This window comes from Prosopis cineraria, unplaced genomic scaffold, assembly GCF_029017545.1.
Source record: "Prosopis cineraria cultivar Desert tree isolate PC_DT_omini unplaced genomic scaffold, ASM2901754v1 PC8, whole genome shotgun sequence".
In the NCBI taxonomy this organism is placed as follows: Eukaryota; Viridiplantae; Streptophyta; class Magnoliopsida; order Fabales; family Fabaceae; genus Prosopis; species Prosopis cineraria.
In genome coordinates, this window is record NW_026555339.1 from 18798548 (window position 1) to 18804457 (window position 5910).

Consider the following 5910-nt stretch of genomic DNA (forward strand, 5'->3'; position numbering starts at 1 on the left):
AAAAATTAAAAAAAGAAGCACCAATCTCTGGTATGGGCTGAGTTAGAGCCTATTCATGCTCTGTTAGCCACCTTACCAGATGGTAATCTCATTTCAACTTTGAAATTAATGGATTTTGAGCATAGGGAGTGACGTTTGTAACGGTAGAAACTATGAGGATCCAAATAAAACTAAAAATATTGTAAGGACTTACTTAAAGTTTGGTAAAATTATAAGGATTGGAAGATTAAGTTTCCCAAGAAAATTCATGTTATTTCATTATCTTCTTTAATCCACGTGTTAAATGGGCAGCCCACTGGAAAACTCAAATGTAATACCCTCTTCGTTTTCAAATCATAAGATATTTTTAAATAAAATTTCATAAATAAATAAAGCTCATTAAGTATACTTTATAATCTTATATTTTCAAGACAAAAATATAAAATTTTAAAAATATCCTTTATTTAATACTAAAAAATATTGAAGAAAAAGAATGTATAGGAAGAATAATATTAAAAAAGATATCATTAATAAAATTTTATTTTTATCAAAGTGTCTTATATGTTGAGATATTAAATTTTTTTTAAAAGTATCTTGTAATTTAGGATGAATGAAGTATATTATTGAGTAAATAATACAATCAGCTTTTGTTCACTGGTTGCTCGATCGATCTTGTTTGTGGGTTTTTGTCTTTCTAATATATATATATATATATATATATATATATATATAATATCACCTTTGACGCTTGTTCTTCTTGCGTGTATGATTGGTTGACTGTATCTTTGTAAATGTTTCAGGGTCACTGGATTGGTTCTTGGTCGCTGGATCTGCTCGATATTTTTAAGATGTGTGGACTACAAATAATGCTTTTTGATCTTAAGTAATGATAGAATTTAAAAAAATAGTAGATAATAAATAACGATTTTATTTGGTATTAGCTGAGTGGATGACTTAAAATTTGGACTTTACATTTTCTTTTTCAAAGACATTATATTTCAGTTTAGAATTTTTAATTCTAGAAACATAGTGGAAATTGATTGAAAATACTAATGAAGATTTTTTAATTTATCAAGTTATTATATATTTTTTAATTCTACTTTTTTTAAAAAAATTAATTTTAAGTTTTTTTAAGAATATCATATTAGTAACAAATATATATATATATATATATATATCACAAAATTTATGTCTTTTTTTATCATTATATATCTCAATTAGCCTTTGAATCAAATTATCCAAAAAAATTTGTAATCTACTTTCTTTAAAAATTGTTATTTTATTATCAATGTATTTTATTAAAAAATTAATATTTTTTATTTATTAATGTACTTCATATTTGAAATCTACTTTTTTTAAAAATTGTTATTTTAAATTTTAAATTTAATTTTTTTGGCTAAAAATATCAAATTAGTCATAAAAAATATATATATATATATATATATATAAGAAAATTTATGTCCATTTTTGTCATTGTACATCTTAACTAACTTTTGAATCAAATTATTCAAATAAATTTTAATTTGTTCAATTGACTTCTAAAAAAATATTCAAACATAAATCACTTTAAAGTCAGATTTTTTTTTTAATTTTATTTTGGTAACCTCATTTGATTCTAACATTTGCTGCTGATTTTTTAATCCAAATACTTTAAGGTTTGGCCACAGAAGTGAAGGTATAACATAATCTTTTACGTGTATATATCCTTTAAAGATATACGTTTAGAAATTCTAACTTCTCCTATATGTTTTACCCTAGGAAGCACGGGCATGCCCTAAATGGCGCCGTGTCCATGTTAGACCCAAACGCAGATGCAACGTGTCCTTTTTTAATACTTTGTCGACATGTTTGGATGCGGCAGGTAGACATGGGTTGGACATGAAGCATAGAGTTTTGGCCTCTTTCTTTTTTTAAGAAAAAATCTGATGCCCTGTTTCATTGACTTTGTCTCATTCCCAAATACCTCGCGTTACGGCCTTGGCACCTGAGTTGCGTCGCTCTCATCGTTCTGTCTCTTACGATCTGACCCAATGACCCTGAAACTGCGGCCATCCTTCCCTCCGGCCTGTGGCTTTGTCACCGTTGCTCATCCAATTATCCTTCTCTGTGGCTTTGTCAACTTGCGTTGCTCAGCAAGTCAACTCGAGTCATTCACATCGGTCTGTCTCTCCTGCTCCGTCAAGTGAGGTAATATCCTCCTCCATCCTCCCTTTCTTTCTTTCGTGCCTCTGCTAGTCATCTCACACATTGTTAGATGATTCAGATCGTGTAAACTTGCCTTGTTTGTGCTTACTTTCTATGCTTTCTAAAACTTTGAGTGGATTGTGGAGACTCCAGACTGGAATTTAGATAATTTGTTTGTTATTTAGATAATTTAGATCGTGGCATGCTCACACACTGTTATTTGTTTGTTTTAAATTTTTATTAACCCTCCTCATGTTAATTGTAGAAAATTGTTTACAATTTCTCAATATAAATTAGTTTGGCAATAGCTTCTAATTCTAGAAAAGGTAGTAGTTTAGGAAGCGTAAATTCTTGGTATCAATCCAAAAATGAAAGACAAAAAAGGGGCACTCCTTTGTGGGCTTATATGACTTTGGTACATTGAGAAAATGAAGGGAAAGGTGGAAATAGAACTTGAAAGTATAACTATTGTAACAAGAAATATAACGGCTCTTATTCTAAAGTTAAATTTCATTTGTTGAGGGTTTCTGGAAAGAGTATTGCTATATGCTTAAAAGTTGATAATTGTTTAACTGGAATGTAAAAAAGCTCAAGGGGTGGCTAAGAATAGAACAAAACCAAAATAAGTGCCATTACCATCTCTGTAACATCCCAATTTAAATTTTAATAGTTAATTTGGGTTAATAGAAATTTTAAAAAAAAATATTTAGAGGTAAGCAAATTAGAAGAAGATGATTGTTAAATCTAATCAGGATATAATTCTAAATTAAAATTTAAAAAAAATAATAATTAATTAATTAATTAAAAAAGTATTAAATTATTATTATTATTATTAAAAAAAAAGAGAAAATGTCTAAAGAAAGAAAGAAGAAGAAGGAGAAGAAGAAATTGCTTTCGGTGCTCTCCCACGGCAATCATGACACACATATATATATAATAATAAAAAAGAAGAAGAGAGAGGAAAGAGGAGACAAAAAAAAACATGTGGGACCCGCGGTATTTTTTTTTTTATAAAATCACCCTCCTTCCTTCATTTCTTCATTTCATCCCTGTACGCGAGCTGAGACAGAGAGCGAGCGACATTGATGGAGAGGCTGACTGATTTAGAAGGTGAAGCTCCATAATAGGATACTTCATATGAGATTTTAAGTATTCTAAAACTATGTAAGTGTTTTAAATATTTTTCTTAATCATATTTTCTCTTTGGTTTCTGATTTTGTGGTGATAGAAAATTTAAGATTTGGAAGAGGGATAAATTTATGTTGAATAAATGTGATTTTGAGATTGTTAGTAGTGTAATAAATATTCTAGAGTATTATTTTGTTGATAGAATTAAAATTTGAGGCATTTGAGTTTATCCCTAGATTTCTATGGGTAGATTTTTAGTTAAATCTGAAAATATAAATTGATTTGTTGATATTTAGATGATTATTTGAGATGAGAAATAAATTATTATGGCTATAGAATAATGATTCTAGGCTTGAAATCAAGTTTGCAATTTTGGAGTATTTTTATGTGCGAATTTTTGAAATAAAAAGAGAAATTTTGATATTAGAAAAATATTTGAATGAAATTATTGTGAAGGAGACTTTAAACCAAGTAGATACCTTCAAATACATGAAATTAAATTTTAGAATTCAAGAGACTAAGACTAATTTCTTAAAAATAAATAAATAAATAAATAAATAAATAAATAAAAATACTTAGGTGTTAGAGTATGAGTGAAAATTGTGTTAATAATATTATTGACACATTGGGATATGATCAATTGTAGATTAATTTTCTTTTGACACCATTCAAGCTTTGGAAAGCTTCGGAAGTATTGTAACTTGAGGGGTAACCTTTGACCTCTCAAAGGTTGAGGTAACCGGGGGAAATCTATTTTATACATTTGTATATTAATTAATTAATTATGTTGGTGAAACAAAAGAATATATATATATATATATATATTTAAATTTGAAATAGTTGTTTGTAATGCATGTGGTTTTGTTGAGACCTTATGATTTGTGACCAAGTTAATTGTGACTTGGTATAAGTAATGAGATTGATGTTGATGATGATGTGCACAATCTTGACTATAAATTATGAATTATATATATATGAGTTTTTAAAATGTATTTTTTATTAGTATGATCATATGGCGGGAGTTCACCTTAGTGAAGGAGTTAGCAATTACACAAAATCCATATGGTATTTAGCTATTAACCAATAATCCTAGGGGTTATAGCCGCTACTTACCTTGTAAGGTACTGTAGCATTGTTCCTATTAAGGGACTTGACCCTACTGGCCTATCTGGAGTTTTGGGTAGAGCTAGTTTTGGGTATGACACCCCATAGTGTGTGATTTGGGGGAAACCGTGTTCATAAGTGAGTAAGGTAACCCTGGCCCGGTAGCCCCTCATGATATGATTAAGGCTTTGGGTAGTCTCACCATATGGATGATCCCTTCCGGTTGTTGGCCCACGGATTTCATGTCAGAGGAAATAAGGGGGGATATAAGGAAGAGATTGATCATGCATATTATTATTAACATGCCATTTGAGTGATTGATGGCTATGTTGAGAATATGATTATAATTGTAGAAATGAGAACATGTAGTAATTATGCGAATAATGTATATGTGGCTATTTGTGCAAATTTTATACTTGACTTTATTCTTGAAATTATTCACATGAGTTCAATGTTAATGTGATTAACATGTTATTAATGTGATTGTTTGAATGGTCACCTTGATAAATTTATTGGTCACTTGCATTCATGATTAATTATCATGTATTTGTATAACTTAGATATACCTTGGTTACTGAGTGGTTGTACTCACCCCTCTCTTTTAACATATTACAGGAACTAGCTCATCTGAGAAGAACAGAGGAAAGGAGCATTAGGCCAAGTGATAATAATCACTTCTGTAGGCCTCTCTCCTTTTATGTTGATATGTGTATTTAGTTTATGATATTGCCAATTAGGTTAATATATTCTTGATCCATTTGCACTATGGGTTTTGTGTAGGATGGAAAGGTATTTTGGGCTCTTGAGATTGTGTTTTGATGCTTGTATTATACTAATGGGTCAAAATATTTGTGCAAGTAAAAATAGTTATTATCATGCTTCCGCATATGTTTAATTGAATGATATGAATTCTTAAAATATTTTAAAGATTTGGGATTCCTTTATATTAAATAGTTTGTAAAAAAATAAATACATATTAAGAATTCATTTAGGTTAATCTCGTATTGTATAATCCATTTGGGTTACTCCTTGATTAACCATGGTTAGTATGATGATTAAGTCCTAATTTAGGACGCCCGTTACAATCTCCATTTGAGAGTTTGTCTCCTTTACGCAAAAAGAATATTACTCTCATTAAAAGTGAACACAATCAAGGGAAAAGAAGGGCAATAAACACAATAAAAAGATCCTTTCATCAAGGTGCTAGAAAAATTTAATTGCTGAAATTGCTATGGTGTTTTATTTAGCTCTTTTAATTTGGCATGTAATCCATAATTTATTAGTGCATTTCAATATGTTGCCAACAATGTAATTCTTAGTTTTAAATCTTCTAGTTATAATGGACTAAGATCTACTTTGTTACAAAAAGAAAGGGTCGATTTTAAAAGGTTGCTTGAACCAATCAAAGGGACTTGTAATATAATACAGTTACAGATGGTTGGACATGTGTACAAAAAATGCCATTATATTGATCAATTTTATAGCTGTCACTAATGGGAGTCCTATGTTTTTTAA